The sequence below is a fragment of the Onychomys torridus genome, chromosome 6, assembly GCF_903995425.1.
Source record: "Onychomys torridus chromosome 6, mOncTor1.1, whole genome shotgun sequence".
NCBI lineage: Eukaryota > Metazoa > Chordata > Mammalia > Rodentia > Cricetidae > Onychomys > Onychomys torridus.
The window spans coordinates 94,377,656-94,401,917 of NC_050448.1; the positions used below are offsets into that span (position 1 = coordinate 94,377,656).

The 24,262-nt window shown below is 37.6% G+C and overlaps 1 protein-coding gene and 1 pseudogene across 1 annotated transcript in view; both read left to right on the forward strand.

Moving 5' to 3' along the window:
- The window catches only part of Dpyd (dihydropyrimidine dehydrogenase), an 851,011-nt gene that overhangs the window by 316,880 nt on the left and 509,869 nt on the right, over positions 1-24,262 (forward strand). The gene's annotated exons all lie outside the window — the stretch shown is intronic.
- Positions 9,241-10,450, forward strand: LOC118585507 (annotated as a pseudogene).

The window sequence follows — 24,262 nt, forward strand, 5'->3', positions numbered from 1 at the left end:
GAAAAAACTCAAGGAATAAGCTAAGATTTCTTCACCCATCCCAACAGCTGCACTCTCACCAGCCTCGCTCTCGGCAGGAAGACATGTCACATTTGGATGGGTCACTAAAGAAAAGGCTTATTTTTCACCAGAGACCTGAAAACAGGCCTTTGGCCTTTGGAGAAGGGAAGTCCAAGGAGGAAGATGGACTACTAAAGCACCACCCTGTGTGGTAGAGCCAAGAAAAAAGAGCAGAATCATTGAAGGATGCTGCTGAGGTGTGCAGCCTCTCCGATAAGTAGCCTGGCCTAGGGCTGAGTCTCGGTGGTTTTTCTCCTCAGAGCCTTAGACTCCTCTGCACTGGCTCTTCTGGTGTTTTGAACACCCCATCTAAGTAAAACAGAGCACAGGATGAGCATATCCTTCCTCCCTGGGTATTTGCATTTTAAGCCTTTTATCTCTAGCTATAGATTGAAGGGCTTTGGTTCCAGTTAAAGGAATTTCATGCAATTGCAACTAGATGGATGAGATTAGATTGGGTCCTGAGGGGCTTGTCTTTGTCCCTAAAAATCCTGGTATTGTCAGTTACACTAGATCCAGACATGAATAGGCTTTGTTCTGACACCATTCTGTAAGCTTTATGGAAACGCAGTGCCTACTGTGGCCACCAGTGTCAAACACTGAGAAATGTCCCCTTGCCTCTATCCTTCCATTTTATTCTTTGAACCTTCTGAGACATCTGTTCGCAACTTTCTCATGTTTTGTCTCCTGGTTTGCGGCATTTTCTTCTGCCTCACCAGTGAGTTCACTCGTTTCATGAGTAATTACTGCTTTATCATCTTCAGAGCACGACTAACCTCTTCAGTTATATTTTTTATCTCAATGCTTATATTTTAGTTCTATTATTTTATAGCAATGATTTTTTTTTTAAATCTGGTTTCTCTCTTCTTGTGTCATAAGTTGTTGCTGTGTTTTGGAGGAAAACATCCACTGTGTCATTTTCCTGTTTGAGTACTGACATACTGGTTTCAAAGTTTTTGCCAGCATTCTACAATTGAATTATTTTTGCGAGCTCCTGATTCAAAACCAGATGTAGTTCATAGTTTTATTGTGGTTCATACACATTGCAGCTGGCTAAGACTGCTTACCTGCTTCTCTCCCTTAGCAGCTTGCACCTGAGTTTCTGAAACAATGGAAACTAGACCACAGGAAAGTCTTTCAGATCAGATCCTGTTTGAATCATTTGATTCTTGTGTCCTAAATATGTGGTGTCTTCAGCAATGGGGGTCTCTAATCCTGAGAGCCAACCATGGGCAACATATATATTTTATGTTGTTTTGGGAGTCACTTGGACTACATGAACAAGCCATTTGAAAGTAGATTTCTCTTGCCTATCAGGCTGATTTTTAATGACACTTTAAAAACATGTGCTGCTTTTTTACTTACATATCTGTCCTCATCTCCTTGGCCAACTCCTTGTCGAGTTGTTCTGTCTCTTGAACCCCTCTCTTTCTGTGGTCCTTAGTCAGGGTGTTAATGGGATCAGAATCTACCTCCTCAAAACAACACTGGCCTAAAGACTGCTTTAACCTGTAGGTCTATTGAGAAGGTTCTGCATCTATAATCTGACACACCTCAATTCAAGTACAAACTTCTTCGTCTTTTCATAGTAGAGGGAACTCCATACTTGTGATGGCAAGTCAACACCAAAATGCAGTCTCAGCAACAAACCTTCCTAAAATGTCCACATCCAGTCTTAGTCACTTCCCCAGTAGTGAAGGATCACCAGAACCTGTGTCTAAATGCTTGAATTTCGCTTCTCTTTTATAAGCTCATCTTCATGCAAATATTAAGGTTTTTTTTTTTTTTTTTAATTCCTTAAGCTGAGCCCAGGTTAAAAAAGAGATGCTGTCTAAAGTAAACACTAATAAAATCAAAGTTGTAATAATCCTTTGTCTTGGCTGCCTTTTGTTAGTGTTATTCACAGGCTCCCATAGACAGAAACTTAGAGGATGGAGGAAAAATTTCCATTCTTACATGCTAGCAGTGTATCTGATAGTGTCTACGACAGTCGGTGCACAGATGTCATAGTTTGATTAATAATGAAAAGACCATTCCCATTGTCTCTTACAGTCTCTGGCCCACATCTTAAAATGAAGTCATATTCCAGTTATGAGGTGGCAGCAATTCCTAAGCTTTCAGGGGACACTAGTTCAGGCTACCCATCTCAACTTCAGTGCCCTTTTCTTAGTAGAAGTTTTAGTATGATTTTCTACCCTGCTTATCTGTGTCCTGTCATGGGCCAGATAATCTTCAACTGTTTGGCCAGCACTTGTTTGTGTGTTTGTTTTGACTTTTTCATTTACACATTTTGTTCTGACTTTCTTATTTAACTTAAGGTATCACTGACATAGCCTGCCTTCACCCACAATAGCTCAAAAGGTGCTTGACTTCAGTTTAGCTTGACTTTCAAGAACCTCAAAAGGTTTTCTTGGAGGTTCCAAATCAAAAACCTTGTAATTAGTAAGAAACCAAAGAAAGTTGTGTGACTTGTACAGATTTGATGGAGTTGGAATTATGTGCTAGAACAACTCCTACTTTTTCAAGCTGGATAGATGTCAGGAACAGTATTCTTAGCAGTGTGTATTCTATCTCTATCCTTAGGCTCTTAAAGACCATCTGAGATTAATTAGCAATTGCACAAACATTCAACATTCTCAAACAGTTTTGAGTATTTTTGCCTTAAAATAGTCAATCATCCCATGCAAAATTATGATGTTATAGATTATAATATGAAGGTAATGTCATCTATTAGTATGTTTAAAAAAAATCTAGAAGCTACAATTTTGCCCAAAGCAACAAGTAGCTATTTTAACAGTGGTTGCATCTCACACATCTGTAATACTCCAACTTGTAAAAATCAGACAGTAAAGTTTGGACCATTGTTTGGTTTCAAACTTCTCCAGTGAGAATCAAAATAATAATGATAAATAGCCATGTCCCAGTATGACTAATAGTCCAAGATGGGCTTTTAACATGCTGTATATCTTAAAATACTTTGTGAAGCTCATCCATGCTTGTGTTTTCGAACAAGTTCAGATAGATATCTTTAAGATCTGCAAGCAGCATGACTAATTATCCCTAAATGCATTTATCATTAAATAAACCTCACAGGAGACAGAACAATTGTTTATTTTAGCAGTATAAGACTGGGGATGGTAGATTGTTCTAGAACATGGGATTACATTGCCAGAATGGCACTATTTATTAATCTATGATAACGCTAATGTTCCTCTTTGATGTATAGCATGTGTGACTTCAGCTGAACTTGTAGAGAGCCTTAAGGATGTTTCATTGAACATTTAGTATGGCAGCCAGCCAGAATACATTTAGCTTAAGCCCAGATGACGGGCTGGTAATGAGGTAGTGATTGATGACCACAGCTTCCTTATGAAAACCTGCTTGATATGCTGGGGGGGATGCATTGCTGACGCTTTTCATTTCCCTCCCTGTTCTATCAGTTATTTTTACTGTAGAAGTTACATGGACTTGGGCTTATGCATTCTTGGTATCACTTTTAGATTACAATCGAACTGTGGTGTGGAATTTTAGAAGTCCAGCCCTGTGGCTATATTTATGTATAATTCAAATCTCAATTTCAAAGGAGTCTTTAAAAAATCACTTGAAAAAACTAGAAATGTCTTATCCATAAAATACTCTAATATTCTTATTTTGCATCTTTTTAATGTTATAATCCTTCTGAATTCTTTCTTCTTACCCCCCATGGTGTGAGGAAGCTCTTCTCAGCCTCATAACTTCAAAGGAAAAAAAAAACAATTGTCCAAATTATTAAATACAAAGACCCTATTTTCAATTCTTCACACATTTTAGTGGTGTGCATGTTTATATCTTTTCCTGAATAAAACATGGGAACATTATTAATTCATGTCTGTTTGTATATATGAAACTGCCCTGTCTTCATTGCCAATGGAATGTTCCTTTTTGCCTCTAATCTACGTCTTTGTTGCCTTATGCATTTGCTGTCTTCTGTGTCCACATCAATCACTTCCCACATTGGTTTCATAGAAGCCCTGGTGATTAGAAAATGCCACTTTCCAGAATGACCACTCTGGGTGCCTACTGACCTGGGCCAAGGTGGAGAGAAGGCCCTAGATTAACATTTCACCTGCAATAAATCTTGCTTGTTGAAATGCCAACAACAAATAGTGTTTCCCAAGATTGACAAGAGAAAATAAACTACCTGTCTGTCCGCTTTGATCCTGGCTAGCTGGGCTTTCAATTTTATCTGTCAGGAGAGAGTCTGTACACTTTTGTTGCCTTGAAGCCGTCATTCTTCTGGGGTTAGAGTGACCCAATGCTCAAAACTCCTGCTCACAAACCATCCCTGGGGTTGCTTGAGCAGCATAAGTTTGAAGTGATAGGGTACCCAGCTGAGAAACCAAGAAGCTGCATTTTATGTAGCTGGATGAGAAACTCATTCTGTGAGGATGTTTTTGTGGTTGTTTCAGGCACTTTCCTGTCTTCAATTATTTAAGTTATCATAAGACCTGGAATGAAACAAATAGAGACAAGGGGAAGTATTAGTGTCCTATTGAGGGTTGACTTGTCTCTCAAAGCCTTTGATAATACTTCCTATTGACAGGCTGTGTAAACAGCAAGAAGTTGTATTACCCCCCTAATTTTTTAATTCTCATCAAAAATAGTATCAGATTTCATGTTGCACCAAAGTAGAAGACATATTCCTTCCGATTATAGACTTTATCTTTTATTAATAAGTCGCTAACCACTATTACCACCAAAACATACTTTCTTCTTGGAGATAAAGAAAGTTGTTATTAACTTGGAAAAGTTTCCAGTGGCAAAAATTTGACCTATAATTAATTATTTACAAGTTTCGTAGAAAGACTCCCTAAGTCAGTGCTGCAGCTGAGAAAGAAACAGCTTGAAGCTGACAAAACACTAGGCTCCAAGGTCCTGAAGAAGCAGAGGTCCAGGCCCTGATGAGCTTGGAGCTGCAGGAGAGACAGCAGGAGCAGAGTACTCAGAGGGAGGAGCCAGCCTCCTAAGAGGGGTCTGGAAGGATCGAGAAATAGGATGACTGGGAAGTCTGAGAGAAAAGGAGTAGTGGTAAATTAGGCACTGAGAGAGAGGCAGGCAGAAAAAAATGTATTTAAATATATTTAAAGGACTTAGAAAGCTAAATAAACAATCAAAGTATATGTTTAGGAGGAATATGAAAGACGAATCGAAAGATATTTTACAGAAAATTTCATAGTGAACTATCAAAATTATTAACCATAAGAAAATTGCATTTTGTTACATTTAGGATATCTGTTCTACTGTCTCTATTTTACAGGTCAATCATAAAATGATTTATGTCATCACATTGTTGCATAATTCCTAATTTCTAAAACTCATTAAGTTTGCTAAATATGTTGATAATAGAGGAATGCTCACATTTTATTTATATTATATCTTGAATGGGAGGTGGGATAATCGTTTAATAGGCTTGTCAGAAACAGCCTACCTTGGGAGGGCCATTTGTGCCTGTTAATTTCATGAGTGTACCAGGTATGATTGTTTTCTTCCATTTGGTAAAATATGGCTCCATCAAACTAAATAAGGGGAAATATGGAAATCCAAAGGGAGGCCAACAACCTGCATGCTTACGGATGGCCCTGTGTGCACAAGCTACCCTGGGGTAGGTAACGTGAGTCATGTGTCCTACATTGTTTCTCAGTTGTCTCAGTAGAGCATACATAGCATATTCTTTTAACTTATTCCCTTTCCTAACTCACCTCCCTGCATCCTAACAGGTGTTTCCTAGTATTATCTCCAAAGTAAATACTTAAACTTCCTCACTCATCCTATGCATTGCTTGCTGGAGAACCCATGCCAAGTCTGTGGTGGCAACGTGAGTGATGGAATTTGCAGCATTTGATTTCTTGTTCAAGGGTGAGACTCAAGAGCTTTATTGATAGGTTAAAGGTGACATGGGAGGAAGTCAGAAAATCAAAGAAATAAGGGATTGATTTTGAAAAGGATAACTATTGTAAAGAGTACTAATAACATCTAACTTGTGTGGTTTCCAATTGCTAGGCACATTTTCGAACTTATTAAACATGGCAATCAAAGCAGCTATTCGTGAATCTTCAGCCTCATGAGTCTTTGGTTCTTCAGCACACATGTAGAAGCTGGGATTTGAATCCAGGTATCTAGTTGCAGAGACTGCACATATATCTTCTGTGCTTTTTGCACTGATAATATACCCCTAGTCTTACATTAATATTCATTAGCCCTTTCGTTTTTTTACATATAATGAAGTTGTATTTCTGAATTTCTTGTCTTCTAGATATTTTCGCACACATACGTATATAACATATAACACATTTTGGAAATCTATATGGGACTTGGGTACCATTTCACAAATTGTGACCTGTCTCATCTCATAAAAATTATGAAGAGGTAATATTATTATCACCATTAGCAAGGATGCTAATTGGTGCTGAATTTCCTATAATTAACTGTTATTTGATAAGATTGTTTCAGAGCATTATGGGATGCTTTGCTGCAAGATCTAAAACAGCAGGCAGAATATATAGAATGCCAAAGGCATCATTTCTTGTTTCTAACAAGTTTTCAAAAAGCACTTTAACTGTTCATGCCTGGGATATTTTCACTGTCACACAGACAATAAGGGAGTCACTGTGTATAGTGAGTGTTATCTAGGAGTATAAAATATATTGAGCAGAGTTGTGGTTATGTTAAAAACAAGGCCTAGGTGGGAGTGATGAAGGCACATACGAAATAAACTGAAGGATTGTGGCCACAGACAGATAGTCACAAGGACATACAGAGAGTAAGCTAAAGATTACTAAAGCAAATTTATCTTCCACAACCCCAGAGTAGAGACTGAACCTACTGTAGTGTCTAGTGACAGGATGGATAAACTCCTTCTGGATATGGTCCATGAGTATGACCCAGATTTCATCAATATCCCCCTCCCTTTGAGTATCTATGTAATTTTCGTATCCTAAATTTGGCTCATAAATGTTTCTGCAATGGGAACCTGTGTTTGTAGTACTGTTCTCATAATCATAGCACAGGTACATCTCTTCTCTTTTCTCTATACTTACAATATAGTGTACAAAGTGATTTTTCTAAGGATAGCATCAAAGGTCATTAGCATGTCTCTAAAAGCACTTTATGAGTTTGCCTTATGGACCCAGTGTTCTAACCATAACATGATTTACTTTGTGTATTTCGTATGATATTTATATATAATATTATCTAATGTTTTCAGTGACATCACATAACAATCTGTAGATAATATGAAATCCCATGCCATTATTTCAGCTGGGAAATATCTGAAGATTCAACGACCCATATGAAGGGAATCAGTGTCCTCCAGTGCAATATTTACTGTCAGAAGTGAAGTGGGGCTTGTACAAATCATGAAGCTGTAGGCTTGTGACAGGGGACTCCATACATTGCTACAGTAGTGCTATATCAAGGAAAGCAAAGGAACACACACTTCTCCTGGGAGATGTCTTTCTGTATGCTGTGAATATGCATTTCTCACATTGGTTAATAAATAAAGATGCATTGGCCTATGGCAGGGCAGAATGGAACCAGGTGGGAAATCCAAAAGAGATAGAGAGAGAAGAAAGGTGGACTCTGAGGAGAGTCTCCAAGCTGCCAACAAGAGAAGCAAGATCTAAGACAACAGTTAATGCCATGATGCCATGTGGCAAAACAGATTAATAGGAATGGGTTGAGTTAAGTTGTAAGAGCTAGCTAGCAAGAATCATGAGCCATAGGCCATACAGTTTGTAATTAATATTAAGCTTCTGAGTGATTGTTTTATAAGCAGCTGTGAGAGCTCAGGTGGGGGAGATTTATTCGGGACCGCAGGGCTAGGTGGTACAGAGAAACTTCCCCCTACACACTTCCTGCTACTTAGGGGTCCCAGGGAAATGCAGAACAGAAGAATGACCCGGGGAAAGCACTTAAATAAACTGAGTTACTCCTGGTGGTAGCTTCATGTTATTTCTGTGCTGTATAGCACAAAAGACCTGCTAGCATGCAGCACTTCAGATCCCTGGGAGACAAATGTAAGTTCCATGCTTTAATATTTATTACATATCTAAAATTGTTAGCATTGACTCTGAAATTCGGTGTCTTCTGAGTTAAAGCACGTGGGATTTATGGCAAAACTCTAGATCTAAAACTTAGTAGATCATTTATTTGTTCTGTAGCCTGTTTCCATCCAATGGATGTACAGAAATCCTTGGCATTAGGAAATGGAACCTTATGGGGCTGGTTGAGCTATGAGTCTAAAGGTCTTGTGGGCAGACCAGTGTTCCTACAAGAGAAGGTCTGGGGCTTTCTGAACCTGTTTTCTATGTAGGAAAATGCAAGAAGGTGGTGGTTTGCAGGTAAACAGTAGAAGGCACCCACTGGAAGTGGAGCATGCTGACTGTACCTCAACTCACACATGTAACCCCTTGGACTCTGAGAAATAGCCTTCTGTTATAGATTAGCCTCTTGGCCTATTCTACTTTGTTATAGCTGCTGGAACCGAGTAAAATGCCTCTGAAATGTGTTTCTTTTTTTTTTCCTTTTTATTTAAAATAGATTATTTTCTCATAAACTAGATCCTGATTATAGTTTCCCTTCCCTCTATTACTCCCAGTTTCTCCTCCCCTCCCCTCCTTTCCCATCCAGATCCACTCCCTTTCTATTTTAAAGCTCTGTTTTCATTTGAAATAAACTAAGCATCCTTATATATTTCATTAAGATGTTTTGGGAATGTAAGACAACCACAAAATAGGTGACACATGATACATATTTTAAGGATGAAAGTCTCATCCTGACTCTGTTTCCTTTCTGTGTCTTTTCATTTTGACAATTGTTACTCCAACACACAAAGAAGGCATGGTAAGACTTGATTGCTCCTACCTGTGAAAATACTACAAATAATGACTGATACCAATTTCACATTGTGTTGGAAGACTGATTCTTATGCTGGGAAATATATGCATCTGGTTCAGAAGCAATAAAAACAGAGATGTGAGGTTGAAAATGCACTTCATTTAGACCAAGTTTTTTGTAGAAGCAAAAACCTCACCTCTGGCTTATTTCCTTGACATTAGAAGTAAATGACTGCATTCATTGTAAATATTTACTTCCATATTCATTAAAATTAACAAAGAAAATTGAAATATTCCAAACTTGGCCATGTCATGCCATGAAGGTGGCAAAAAGAATCCCCTGAAACAGCCCAAGAAGCAGGCCAAGGAGATGGACAAGGAAGATGAGGCTTTCAAGCAGAAACAGAAAGAGGAGCAGAAGAAACCAAGGAGCTAAAAGCCAAGGCCACAGGCAAGGGCCCCCTGGCCATAGGTGGAAATAAGAAATCTGGCAAAATGTAAGCTGTTCCTCATATCTGAGATGATGGTGACCCTCATCCATTCCTATTTAAACATCTGGATTCCCTGCCATAACATCTTTGCCATCTACAGTTAGAAGGAAATGTTGCCCTGGAGCCTGTTAAACATCTGGATTCCCTATTAAAACATCTTTGCCACCTATAGTCAGAATGAAGTATTATCCTGGAGCCTGTTGTACATTGTAATAAACTTTTATAAAAAATAATAATAAATAATAGAATGGATCATTGTCTCTAGTGTTCATCAATTCCTACCTCAGCTGTAAATTTAAAGTAAACCCAGTCTGAAACCCAGAGCTGTTTCATCTCTGTTGTACTCTGGAATTCTGTATCACTTTAAATTAATTAAGCCAACTCTTTAAAAGGCAAAAAAAAAAAAAAATACTCCAAACTTGGTATATGCCTTTAACCAATGTGTATGTATTAATAAAGTATTGTTTTATCATATCACAGATAAAGAGGTGATAGGAAAGAGTGGTCTCTGACTTCCCATTGTTCTCAGTTTGGTAGATATAGGAGTCATGATTACAGACTTTCTCATCATGAATCCTTGAGGTGACTCAAACAGGTAATGACATGTTTGTGTGGAAAGATTTGTCATCTGCCACAGCCCACAAGAACTCCCTCCTCCATTTTCTAGTCATAAGCAAGGCTGTCAAATGAGTGTATGAGGCTGCAAATTTCAGAACAGGCCATTACTATTTCATAACTGACTTATTTTGCCAGGATTGTTATAACAAAACACCACAAATTGGTGACTGAAACAACAAAATTTTATTTTCCCTAGAAATGCTGAGATCAATATGTGTGTGTGTGTGTGTGTGTGTGTGTGTGTGTGTGTGTGTGTGTGTGTGTGGATGAGTTCACGTGCTCAGACCTCTCACTTTGCCTGCAGGTGATACCTTACCTTGTGTGTTCATGCTATCTATCCACTGTGTATATCTGTCTTCATTTCCTCTTCCTTTCAGGGCACCTGTAACAGTGGACTCTCCAAAGTGACCTCAATTTATATGAATTCTTAAGGATCATTTCTGCAAATGTGGTCACTGTATTCTAAGGTGCTGAAGATTGGGGCTTCAACCTATAAATTTGGGGAATATATAACTGATACTTCTTTGTGCATCTAACATCAATCTGTCAACACTGTATAACTATTTTTAAGACCATTTTTCCTACTACTATAATCCAGGTCCATATAAACAGCAATTCTTACAGAATGCCATTAGAGTTTTTTTATTTATTTTATTTTATTTTTGTTATGGTTTGAATTTATCCCTTTATGGTTCACTTATTTCAATTGAAATTTAAAGATTTACTTACTATTTTATATGCAGTTGTGTGTCTTCATGGATGTAAGAGTACTACAGATGTGCAGGAGCCCATAGATGCCAGAGGGAGCATCAATCACCTGGAATTGGATTTACATGCAGTTGTAAGCTGCTATGTGGGTGGGTACTGGGAACTGAACCTGGGTCTTCAGTAAGAGCTATGCATTTTCTCAATTGCTGAGCCCTCGCTCTAGCCCCCATTTTTCAAATTTTAGCAATAAATATAGAAGTATGAAGAAGCAGGGCACTTAAGAAATGTTTGGTTGTGAGAACATAGCCTCTGTGATTATGTTGATGACGTTTTGGAGGGTTCTCCTGAGTCAAAAGAGAGTCTGCTCCTCTTTCACTTACCTGCATTTACTTCCTTGTCTCTTATTTCATGCTGTGATCAACTATCAAGCATCTCTCTGCAGACAGCAGTTACTAGGATCATAATCTGATGCTTTCCAACATTGGCAATCATAACCCAAACAAACTTTCCCTCATAGACAACCCATTCACAGTGATTCCATTATAGCCACAGAAAACAGGCTCAGGGAGTCCATATGCCTAGAATTGTCTTTCTTACTTAATCATTAATAATGATTTTGATCAAAAGACCATAAAAATACTATATTACGAAGTTCTGACTACGAGTACTTGTGAACAACTGAACACTACAGTATGACAAACATACTTCTTGTTAATTCTGTAGCCAATGATTTGTGTTGTAGATTAGAAAACTCCTTTCATTGTTTATAATAGCCTACCTCTAACACATTTATAATAGTTTATAATAGCTCACCTCTAATGATTAATAATGGTGTGTAATTCCCCACCTCTACTGTTCTGAATGAGTCTACCTGCTTGCTCCTCTCAGGAAAAAATCACCAGGGATCTCACTTTGACATTTCATAGTACCTTCTTCTTATTGCTTGACCCTCTTGGACATTGTGTCTAATGTTTATCCTGCTTCACCATCTTTGGCCTTGCTTCTTGGTAGTGTTCACTTGCTTCCTGAGTCACTGGCCATGGCCAGTGCCCTTGGACTAACTGCATCCAAGTCCAGTGGGTAGAGAACCCAAATGTCCCCTATATGATAGCACAGTGTCTTGGAAAGTGGTCTTCACTTTCCACCTTGTATTATTCCTACATTTTGCTCTGTTTTATCTTTTCTCTCAACAACACTTATAAAAAAACCATAGTTCTTTTTGTGATTCTCTGAAAATGCTGTCCATTTCACAAAGCCCTTCTACTATCTCTCTATATCTTGTCTTCCATTCCTGATTTGGGCCACACTGTGAAATGCATAATTTAATATTCATAATATATCTGGTATTACATACTCTATTGAAACATAATGCTAATTAATCTCTTCTTCATCACTATTTGTTAAGTGTCTTTAAATATTAGAATATATTAGATATATATAGTTACTAGGTAGATATTACCAATTGGTGTATGCTCCAAGTCCTTCTTTTAGTGTTAATCTTATGTTTTTATACTATGTGTTTTATAATTGATACATTGGTATTAATCCTTTGTTACTTACTAAAGTTGGCATTTTGCTCATATTACCTATTTTTTGCCTTTTTATATTTGTGGACTCCAGTCCCAAATTGCATATTTCATATTTTTGTTCTCTGCTTGGTTGTTACAGCATCTTGTATTTTGCTTATTTCAGACTACCTTGATAGTCTAGAAGATTTCATGGCAGGTTCTTAAAATTGTTATTAGCATGACATTTCATAAATGCTCTACACTTGCCTTGTCATGACTCATATTAACATCAATCACCTGGCTATAATAGTCTGCATTATGATTCTAAATCATAAAATGTCTGTTTATTCTATTTTTTCTTTTTTCGGTATTTGTCACTATGAGTAGGCCATACTTAAGTGAGGCTTGTTCTGCACTTCCTTGAGATCAGGGTAATTATGTAATTACTTCAAATCTGCTTGGGTGTTTTTCCATTATGCCTACTAAAATTTGTATGCTACTCAGCTTTCATTGCTATGACAAAACTCCAGAGAAAGTCATTGTAGAAAAGGAATAGTTTTTATCTTATCACTTATTTCCAAAGTTTTCAACCATGGTCATTTGGCAACATTGTTTTCACTCTGGAATGAGACTGTATATTGTGGCAGAGAGCTTGTAATGGAACAAAACTGATCAGTCCATGGAAGCTGGAAAGTGGAGAAAGGAAGAGGTGGGAGTCCTGATGTCCCCTTCAGGAACACACCCACAGCAGTCTGATATCCTAAGCTCTACCTACTAAAGGTCTTACAAGCTGGTGACCAAGGCTTCAACACATGGGTCTCTTAAGGGAGATTCCAGATCTAAACTACAGCAACTTGGTTGGCTGATTATAAATACTATCTTATTATCCAGTTCTCACAAGAAGCTTTTGCCTTTTTTTTTGTTTTTGCATTTACAAGTGCAAAATAATCTCTTGAGAGACGGCTCGTGTCAGCAGTTAAGAGTACCTACTGCTCTTCCAGAGGCCCCAAGTGGTTTGCCCCTGAACCCTTAGTGCTCTGGAGATGGAAACAGGAAGCTCTCTGGAGCCTGTTGGCCAGGTAGCCACCAGTTAGTAAACCAGTGAGCTCCAGATTCAGGGAAAGGAGAGAGAATGTCTCAAAAAGTAATTTGGAATTCAATAGAAGGAAACACCCAGTGTGAATCTCTGGCCTCCATGCAACTGTGCACACTGGTGTGCATGCACCCACTCATAAATAACCATAAATGAGTAGATTTAGAGCACACAGAGGGAAACAGAAAGAACAAGTTTAAAGAGAATAGTGTTTCTATATGTTGGCACACTGAAGATTGAAAGTGTATATATTACTAGTCAGATGAAATAATGAACACTATAAAAGACAAATGCAGATTTCTGATTTCTAAAATTATAAGCTACTTGAAGTTCAAATGTAGTACATTCTGGAAGACCTAATTTAAGAAGACAAAATGGTCCTCAACACCTTTTGAGGTTTTGTTTGTGAGAAATTTGAGCACATTCAGAGAATCTGGAAACACCAGGAAATGCAGAAATTTGAGATTGGCATCCTGTGTGTCACTTGGAATAGGAACTGGAGCTGAGTGAAACCCAGGGTGAAAATTCCCAAGTCCCTCTGCTTTTTCCACTTTGGCTAGGAGACTTGGTGAAACTTCAAAATTTAATTAAAAGAATGTCTAAAAATAGGTTTTGAAGCTTCCTTCCTTCCTTCCTTCCTTCCTTCCTTCCTTCCTTCCTTTCTTTTTCTTTCTTTCTTGTATTTAGAATCAGTCATGGCAATCACAGATTTTTAAATTTGATTTAACTTCCCCAAATCTATTTTTCAGCATGAGAAAAAGCTGTCAAACTATATAGACATAAATGCCACTGGCAATATTTCAAGACATTAAGCCCAGAAAATAACGTTGTCCTATTAAACAAATCCATTTAATAATGTTCCTTTCAGATTTCCTAGATCTAAATGAAATTAGCAATTAAAAATGCATGAATACATGAAAGCAGGAAATATACAAATAAATGAACAAACCAAAACTTTTCAAACATGAAAGAAATGTAGCCACTACGTGGTAGAGGCTAGTTAGGATTTCAACCTAGGCCAATGGATGAAGCTTTGCTCTGCCTGTCTAGAACCCATTAAAAAGAAAAGGAAATTGTCCTCTCAGAAGTCATCACGTAGTCCAGTTTCATGGAAAGTAACTTTTATCTCTGTCTATTGTTATCATATGCTAAATAAATTTGAATCAGACAGTACTGAATTTAAGCTTGCCAACCAGCATTTCCATGTGATCATAAATGAGTAGTACTTGAAAATAATTTAGTACAAATTCATTAAACTAAGAACAGAGTTAAAAGGCAATCTGTCAAAAAAAAAAAAAAGAATGTTGCAACTGTCAGTTGAATTGAAGCCAAACAGTTGATCATATTTCTATAGAATATCAGATTTTATAAATTGCCAATCTAAGTGAAATAAAATTTTTAAAAAATTAGCAAATGATATCCTCTTGATAACAGCTCAGCCATGTGAAATGTTTTTATCCATTACCATCTGGTGTATCACCCATCACATACAAACAAAGATAATGACAAATAATGACGACAAAATCACCTTCATTGGGATGACTTTCCTGGGTACCAAGAGAAGGCAGCATCTCTGTTGTTTTCTTCTCTCTGCACCAACTATAATATGACCTAGTGTCATAAATAAAGTTATGATTCTGGCTCTAAGCAGGAACCTGATGCTCCCTTTACAGGGTAAATGCTGGTGCCCTGTCTGGACATGGTGGTTGGCGAGCCTGGTTGTGTGAATTCAAGTCTTACATTTAGTACTCAAGTATAGCTTCCTGCATTGACTCACAGCAGTGTTGGTCATGGGACAGCTAGGGACTAGGTCCAGACACTGAACTGACTGTCACCTGTCTTTAAAAGGAGAGGTGATATATGTGCCCAGTAGACTCTGATTCCTACATAAGCAACAAAAGTTGTTTTGAGAAAAACGAACACTGTTGGAAATAACCATATTAAGTGGCTTACACCAGCCTCAGAAAGTCAAACATTCTATGTTTTTTTGCATTTGTAATTCCTGGATTTTATATAAAACTATAAAATCATCTATGGCATGAAAGCAGAAATGGAACCATCTAAGGAAACAAAGGTAACAATAGGCAAGAGTGGGATAAGATGTATGTATGGACTACAGAGATCTGAGCAACATGCACATTAATCTTTTATGAAAATGTATTCCTAGAAAACAGTGCAATTCAAAATTAACATACACCAAGGAAAATAAACAATACAAAATTTTATTTTTTTTCTGTAGAAATCCAAGAGACTAGATAAGCCCACATGTGTAGAGTACTTAGAAACCCATGTGGAATCTTGACACAGCAATTGCATGTCTAATGAACCAAATAATAAAACTTCAAAGAATGTGTTTCCATGCCTGCCCTTTCCTTTTCACTTAGTTTGCTAATAATTTATTTTCACATTTTTTAAATATCTTATTTCAAAGTGGACTGAAACTAGAGAAGGCTGGTTTTGGGGGAAATTTTGAGAAACACTGATTTAAAATGGCACTGAGACAGTGTTTTATTTTTCTTTCTTTTTTAAAAAATTGTCTGTTTATTTATTTTACATCCAACCACAGTTACCCCTCCCTTCCTCCCCATCCCCTTCCCACATCTCCCCTCTGCCCACCATCACCCCAATCCACTCCTCTGTTCCTGTTCAGAAAGGGGTAGGCCTTCTATAGGTATCAACAAAGCAAGTAAGTCAGGGCAAAGTCTTTTCTTTAACTTCCTTTTTATTTACTCTTTGTGTCTTTCACATCATTTATCTCTATCCCATTGTTTTCTGAGTCAACTTGTATTTACCCTCTGTCTTTGCAATATAGCCCTCCCCCAAAAAATAAAATAAGATTTAAGAGAAAAGAAAGAAAAAAGGGAAAAAACTTGTCATGGAAGCTATAGTGTGACACAAGTCATGCCGTAAACTTTTATCCACATATCTTTATTTGCAAGTGTTCATTGCAAAGAGTCTGGTTCAAGGACTCTGGTTTCTGCTATACTATCAATGCTGGGCCCTCATTGGGACTCGTCTTGGATATCCTGTTGTTTCCCAGTGGAGATCAGGTAGCTTTGGGTCTGCAGGTCTGGCCCCTTTACATGTTCCAGCAGATCATAGATGGGGTGGATATTAGGACTTTTCCTTTTATTTTATGGATGACAGTACCATGGGAACTCCTGTACCATACCACCCTCTCTAGATACTTCCTAACTTGGTTCCATAAGTCTGATTATCACACCAGTAGCAGGTGTGGCTGTATTTTGAGTAGCTGAGTGGCAAACAGAGTCTTAGATGTGAGGACAGTTTGAGGTGTTTGCCTTGTCTTCATAAGAATTTTCTCTTTTGAGATGACCACTGATAAATTGTAGGGAATTTCCTCTAGTGTTATTTATCACCTGATGATCTGCTTCCTCTACACTGACCTCTGGTAGAGTCTGGGTTTCCTTGTTTGTCCTATGTTCCTACTGCACATTAGCAGATTGCTCAACAATGCAAGGATTTAATTATTCTCATTTCTGTCTATGTTCTTGTACCTGATGCCTAGCAACAGACTCCCCTCCAGCCCTAGACAGAATCTCTGAGCAAATGCTTGGTAGCTCCAACAGGCTCCTGGGAGATGCTTCACTCTTAAGTTTGTCCCATCTTCAGGCATGGTGTTACCTGACATACCTAGAGACCATGGTATTTTTATGGGGCTGGGGAAAGGTTGCATGGTTAAGAGTGTTTGCCACAGTTCCAGGGGCCTCAAGTTCAGTTAACCATCATCAGATGACACAACCACCTGTAACTTCAGATCCTGGGGGAACAACCTACAGATCCACACATTCTCACTCTCACACACACAAATTATAAATTTATTTTTCCTAGGCCAGATGGTCTTATTTGTGAATCCTACCAAATCCTACCAAATAGGTGCCAAAAGTCAGCAGTCTACTCATGGTGAAAGACTCTCAAAAAAATAGCCTATTGAAGGAATGCACTTTAACATACAATAGTGCTTCCATTCATGCCTTAGAGATGGCAAAACTGAAAAAAAAAATGTATTACTTTGTAACTTTTCTTGTTGCTATGAAACACTTAAAATTACTCTCAGAACTTTTTAAGAGTGCATTTTACATATTTTCAATTGTATGAGATCATCTCTCAAGTGTCTGAAGCTTTGTTACTCTTTTATATTTCATTTTCAGTTTGCTGATTCAACACACACACACATACACCCACCGCATACACACTCAGATGTTCATGAAAATTTTCAATAAGAGTATAGAGAAAAACTAAAAAAGACCTTGCTTTTAGGAATTCACCAAAAAGTGAATAAAATAATATTAATTATTGTGGACTGTGAACACCAAGGACATGCTGATCCTTAAATGCATACTAATTTGTAAATAGGTATCATCGATAGTCTGACAATACTGCAGAGTTTAGCAGTCTGAGTGTTTTTCTTAAAAAGATTTGTTTATTTTCATTTTTCATGTATGAGTGTCTGCCTGAATGTATTATGTGTACTGTGTGCATACCTGGTATCTGTAGAGGCCAGAAGAGAGTGTCAGATCCCCCATAACTAGGGTTACCAACATTTCTGAGTTTCTGTTTGGGTCCTGGGAAAGAAATTCAGGTCTTCATCAAGTGTTCTTACCAGCTGAGCCATCTGAACAGTTTCTAAAATTGTTTCATAGGCACATCTGAAAAACTTGGCAATGGCTCTAGGTTTTTATAAGTCTGAAATTCTACATAACTAAGGCAGAAATGAGAGAAAGACACCATGTAAGTTTTTGGATTAAACATGTTATGTTTACTGTTAACCAGATTATAGTAGGTAAGAATATTTAAATTTTTAGACCTGTTTTCTCAAGTCTGAGACAGTGGAGTTTTATGATATCAACAACCTTTTCAACTCATTGAATAGTCCTTTCTAACTTTAATCACTTTTAAGTGATTAAAAATATACATTGGAAGTATATTTGCATGGGTAGGGGAAGCTATACACTCAATTGATTTTGATGAGCAGTCATGATTCTTCCATTGTTAATGAACATGAAGTGTGGCTGAGAATTTAGTAACCAGATCCCGCCTCAGCACTGGCAGTAATTATCTGAAGTTTTATACAAGTCAAGCCCCTCTCTGAGCTTGTCATCCATAAACCGTGTCTTATTTCTAGCTCTCCCTGGTTTTATGAGTATTGATGGTAGATTTTATGCTCTCTAACTTATAGGTGGATAGAATCCACACTCTCATAAATGTGAGGGGCTATAAAATCCATTATATAATGCTTAACCTATTGAAAACACAAAGTGAATATTTTTGCTTATTCATTAATAGCATGGGTACTGAATTATTTTGTCCAGATGCAAATATTCTCTTCTGGTTCTTTGGTTACTTGCTCATGCTTTTCTAAGCATTCCTTTTAAATAAAATCTTTGTTTTATCCCAAATGTTGAGGATGAAACCCATGCAGTGCCTTTGGTGTACACATGCCCTACCACTGAGCTACATGCCCCAACCTGTAAATAAAATCCCCTAAAGCTTGTTTGTAAATCACTGCTTCTGCTTCCATCAGTTACTGGGTGTAGGTTCTATAATGACAATTAGGGTAGTCACTAATCAGATTATAGGGGAAGGTAAGTTCAGGCAAGTGAGCCACAACCAAGCACTGGGCTGAGCTCCCAGACATCAGTTGAAGAGAGGGAGGAGGGAACACAGGAACAAGTGAGGTTAAGATCATGATGGGGAACACCACAGAGACAGATGACCCAAGCTGGGGGGAGCCCATGGACTCTGGACTGTCAGCTGGAGAACATGCATAGGACTGAGCTATGCCCTGTGGGTGACAGTTATATGGCTAGATCTATTTGTGGATCTCCTGGCAGTGGGACCATAACTTACCCTGGGTACATGAAATAACTTTTTGAAACACATTCCCTAGGGTGGAATACTTTTCTCAGCTTTGACACAGTGGGGAGGGGCTTGGTCCTGCCTCAACTTAGTATGCCAGATTTTGTTAACTCCCCAAGGGAGGCCTTACCCTCTCTGAGGACTGGATGGGGTATGGGATTGGGGAAATTTGAGGGGAGGGAGAAGGAACTGTGTTTGGTTTGTAAAATGAAAAAAAAATGAATTTTAAAAATCTGTGGAAGTAAGTCTAATTTGAAAGCAACATTTATTCCTATGCCTCACTGATGAAACCCTATTCCCACTTTGGTGTTTGGAAGCAAGTCCTATGGAAGGTGACTGGGACACAAAAGCATCATACTCATGTATGGGATAGATGCCTTTATAAATATTCCCACGGGAGTCTGGCTACCCCTTCTACGAACTGAGGACACAAACAAGATGTCATCTTGAGGAAGAATTTATCATTAGACACCAAACAGGATGGTGTCTTGATCTTGTTCTTCCAAGATCCAGAAAAATTGTTCCATTTTCACAAATAACCATACTTATTTTGTAATAACAGGTGAAATGGTTGAGCATATGCCTTTTCATTTTCTCAGTGTAGCATATAAATGCAATTTTTTTTTACTACTGAAATCACCTAATAGTATGTGTGGAATAGTGGTGAGTGTTGTATTAATAAATGTTGAAGAATGGCTTAAAAAATCTTGGAAGAATTTTAGTGACATACCCACATTTTCTGAATCATTTTCAGAATAGTGATAGTTTATTTCTGTGAGAATACAGCACAAGCAAATTCTTGCCTTGTTTGATAAAGACTTAAAATATTTTCCTCAAAGAACGTGGGAAAGAGGGTTTTCAGGTTAAAATTCATTGATGATTAACACAGAGGTTATTGGTCCTAACTATGTCATTCTAATATTTTGGGTAGCAATGAAAACCTAGCACACATAATAATCATTCTCAATATTTCCAAACTATATTATAACTATGTGCTAGACTCTTAACTGGGACACATAGTGTTACCTTGGCTTTGATTATCTCAGTATTTCATAGTAGTACATGTTGTTTGGAAAAAATTGAGGGAAGGCTTTTTCAGCATGTTGAATAGGGGCAGAGGTTGCTTGGTAGAAAAACGAACCAACTGCCATGATACAATTTGTCTGGGGGTTTCCTTTTGTTTTGAGTTGGGGTTTCTTGAAGCACAGGCTCCCTTCAAACTCCCTGTGTAGCTGAGTATGACCAGGAACTTTTAATCTTTCTGCCTCCATCTCCAAAGTTCTAGAATTGCAGATATGTACCTCAGTGCACACTTTATGCAGAGCTAGATATTTAACCTGGGGCCTCACAAATGCTAGGCAATTACTCTACATATCTAGCTTTGTCATTTTATATGCAATCATCACAGATAAAATTAAAGGCTAAATTAAAGACAGTGTTTTCTACTTAATAAATGATATATGCATTACACTTTTATTAAGGATGCTACCTTCCTTAATTACTCCAAACCATGAACTTTTCATTGAGGTGCATATTAACTGCAAAGATAATAATGTTTCTATATGTGAATAATTTTATATGAAAAACACCAGAGCTATTTTGCAGACACATGGGAGGAATCGTTTACATCATTAAAGAATTACTTTACCATTAACCCCTTCGTTTGAGTGGGTAGCCATATGAAAAGTATTATGTTTTTATATTAGTACTAATAACAAGTATTTTAGACCCACTGGAGTAAGAGGATTAAAAGCCACAGTGATAGCTATGCACAGATCTTCCCGAGATTAATCCTTGTTAGAACAGCCTAGCAGGAACAAACACTTTGATTTTTCTGTTTATTGATCAGGTGTATCTTGTTATTTTTAATCACAAAATAAAACTGCACAGAGATAATGCCATTTTCATGTACTATCACAATATTAAGCAGCTCTATCAAACTCCATTTCATTTTAATACCACTTAATATAAATACAGGGGCTCTATGAAGATTGAATATAAAGTAAGTATTTGGGATTATGATAGATATTACAGATCAGCATTCACTCTTCCTCTCTTTATCCAGTACTGCTGAATGCTATGTAAACGATGAGGCTATGGAGATTTTTACTTCTGTTTGTTTGAAAGGTGATTCAAGGTGTCAGTATGAAAATACCTCAGTTCTTCTAAGAATTTTGTTAAGTATTTTAAAAAGAGGACAGAGATAAATTTTCAGTGTCTTTGGATTTTTCTGTGACCCTTAACCCATCACATCCTACCTATCCTACTTTGTAGCCATGAGAATGTAGATAATATTTTCTGGCATATCATCCTCATGCTTATTTAGAAGAACACAAGAGTAACATCCATCTATTAAGAGAGACAGAATGGGAGTGGATCTGGATGGGAGGGGAGGTGGAAGGGAGGAAATTGGAGGAGCCGAGTGAGGGAAAACCATAATAAAGACTATGATATAGGAAAATAATCTGTTTTCAATCAAAGAAAAAAAATAACAAAAAGACCAAACAAGAAGCCAGGTGGTGGTGGCACAGGCCTTTAATCCCAGCACTTGGGGGGCAGAGCCAGGTCGGTCTCTGTGAGTTAGAGGCCAGCCTCATCTACAGAGCAGGATCCAAGACAGGGACCAAAACTACATGGAGAAACTCTGTCTCAAGAAAATCAAATAAACAAATAAACAAACAAATAAAACAAGAGGTATAAAGAAGCTGATGGAAAATTACTTGATTGGCTAAGACTTAGGTTGTTATGATAGGAAGTTTATCCCAAGTTCATGTATTAAACTACCTTAGACAGTGGTGCCTATTTTAAAAGAATTGGAGAGAGAGGTCTAAAAACTATTTGAGAAGAGAATATAGAAATATATTCTTTACATAACCTCTCTGTGTAAATGGTTTTGAAATGTTAGAAGGGACTCTAGTAACCTACTAAGTCAAGTAATCACTTAATCAGTTTATTTTACAATGAAGTTACACTGCTTGCATTATTTATAAATCTTTCTCAAACAAAAACACCAAGATATATGTAGAAACTAATCCAAAGTCTCTTCTCAGTTAACACATTATTTAAATCAGGCAAGTTCATATGTACTTGGAAATTGATTGAGTATAATTATCAAAAATTTTGTCAGATAGTATTGTTCTTCTAAAGTATTTCAGATATCTAGACCTCACCATTGCAGTTTTGTGAAGGCCTTCTGTCCCTGCTGTACAGCATGTGCCTTGCTTTGCTTGGAGTCTTCCTCTGGGGCTCCTCTCTCCTGCTTTGTCTGTCCTGGGCTGTGGATTCTCATCGGGCCTTTGCTTGGCCCTTGTTCTGCTTAACCACATTATTGCCAGATTTGTCTGTCTACTAACCACCTGGTTAGGTCTGGTATTCCATAATTTCTTTTCCACTTAGGATGCAGGCACTTTCCTGGCTTCTTTCCCACTTCCCCACTAAAATAAATGTAGAGTTACCTAACTATGCAAAAAGAGGAACAGCTGATACCATTACTCTAGCCACAGAGCTCATTAAACTAATAGGCTTTAGGTGTGGGTAGAACTGGATTGGACTAGAATGGCACACTGGGATGGATAAAACTAGTTTTCACTTGGCTATGTAGTTAACAGCACCTATGAAGCAAAATAAAAGATTTTTAAATTCTAAAATTTATGTATAGAAATAGATTTAATTACTAATTTATTTCTCTTGTCTGAAAGAATCACTGTTTTTAAAATAAAAATGTCAAAGTGAACCCAACTTCTTACATTTTTTTTGCGGAACTTTTTTATATCAATCAATTTTAAATCAAATGATAAAATCAGTCCTTCCCCGTGGACTTAAGAATATTAGTTCAAATCTACTGCCAAATTTGAGCTATGAATTGGTGCTATGTGACACTATTCCTGTAAGACATCAACAAATATCTCATTCCAGATAAGAAACAAATGACAGACAAAAATGTAGGATATTACAAAAACCCAACTTGGTAAGTTAATGAACTGTATTTGGGGTTACTTGTGGAAGCATGAGTGAAGACGTTCCTTAGAGAACCAGATATTACTCTAGGAAGCTGCATTAACAAAAATCCAAGTTATCATAGTTGACAAGAAAGATGGAAACATGGAACGCACTAGACAAACTCCAGGCACCTTACCTGATTATAGAGTCATTTGGAGACAGTTGGTTCTTACTTTCTTTCAGGAAGTTTGGCTTGTCTCTACCATTTTCAGAGAGCTCAGCAGTTCTCTACTTTTTCTAGATAGCACTGCTGGTCTAGTAATCTTCTAAGATAGCTCAGATTGTCTCTGCTTCTTGCAGGCAGCTTAGGTTGGAACCCTTTAGCATCTCAATTTGTCTGAGTGTCTGTCAGTAGTCCTTACTGCTCATATACATTTAGTGAGAATTGAACATAGTATACCTGATCAGTTTCAGGGACTTCCTGAATCCTTTGAATTGTTTATTTCTTGAGCTTGATGAGTGGTGTGTGTGTGTGTGTGTGTGTGTGTGTGTGTGTGTGTGTGTGTGTGTGTGTGTGTATTGAGGATGACTCTGTTGGTGGGATTGTGGAAGACAAAGGACAGCTTTTAGGAGTTGGTTCTCTCCACCTTGTGGGCCCTGGTGATTGAACTCAGCTCCTCAGGCTTGTTTTGCAGACACCTTTACCTGCTAATTCATCTTGCTATCTCAACATTTACATTTTGCCTGTCAGCTCTTTACTGATACTTGCTCAATTTGTTCATTCTCTATTTGTCATAACAAATCTTATATATCCATCCACCAATTCACCTATCCAAGCATACATTAATCCATTTATTCTGCCAGTGTTTTTATTCCTTCACTCTGTGAGCATATGTTGACCATCTCCTTTATGTAGCTAGGGCTATGAGGGGGATGTTACATAATTAATTACATCCGATCCTCATATCAGTTCTCCAAGATAAATATTAGTATTCTAATTGCAAATTCAAAGGCTGGTTCCCAGAAGAAGTTAAACAATTTGGAAGGTCAGATTGTTAGAGTGTTTGGCTCATCTTTATTTCCTAACATAGT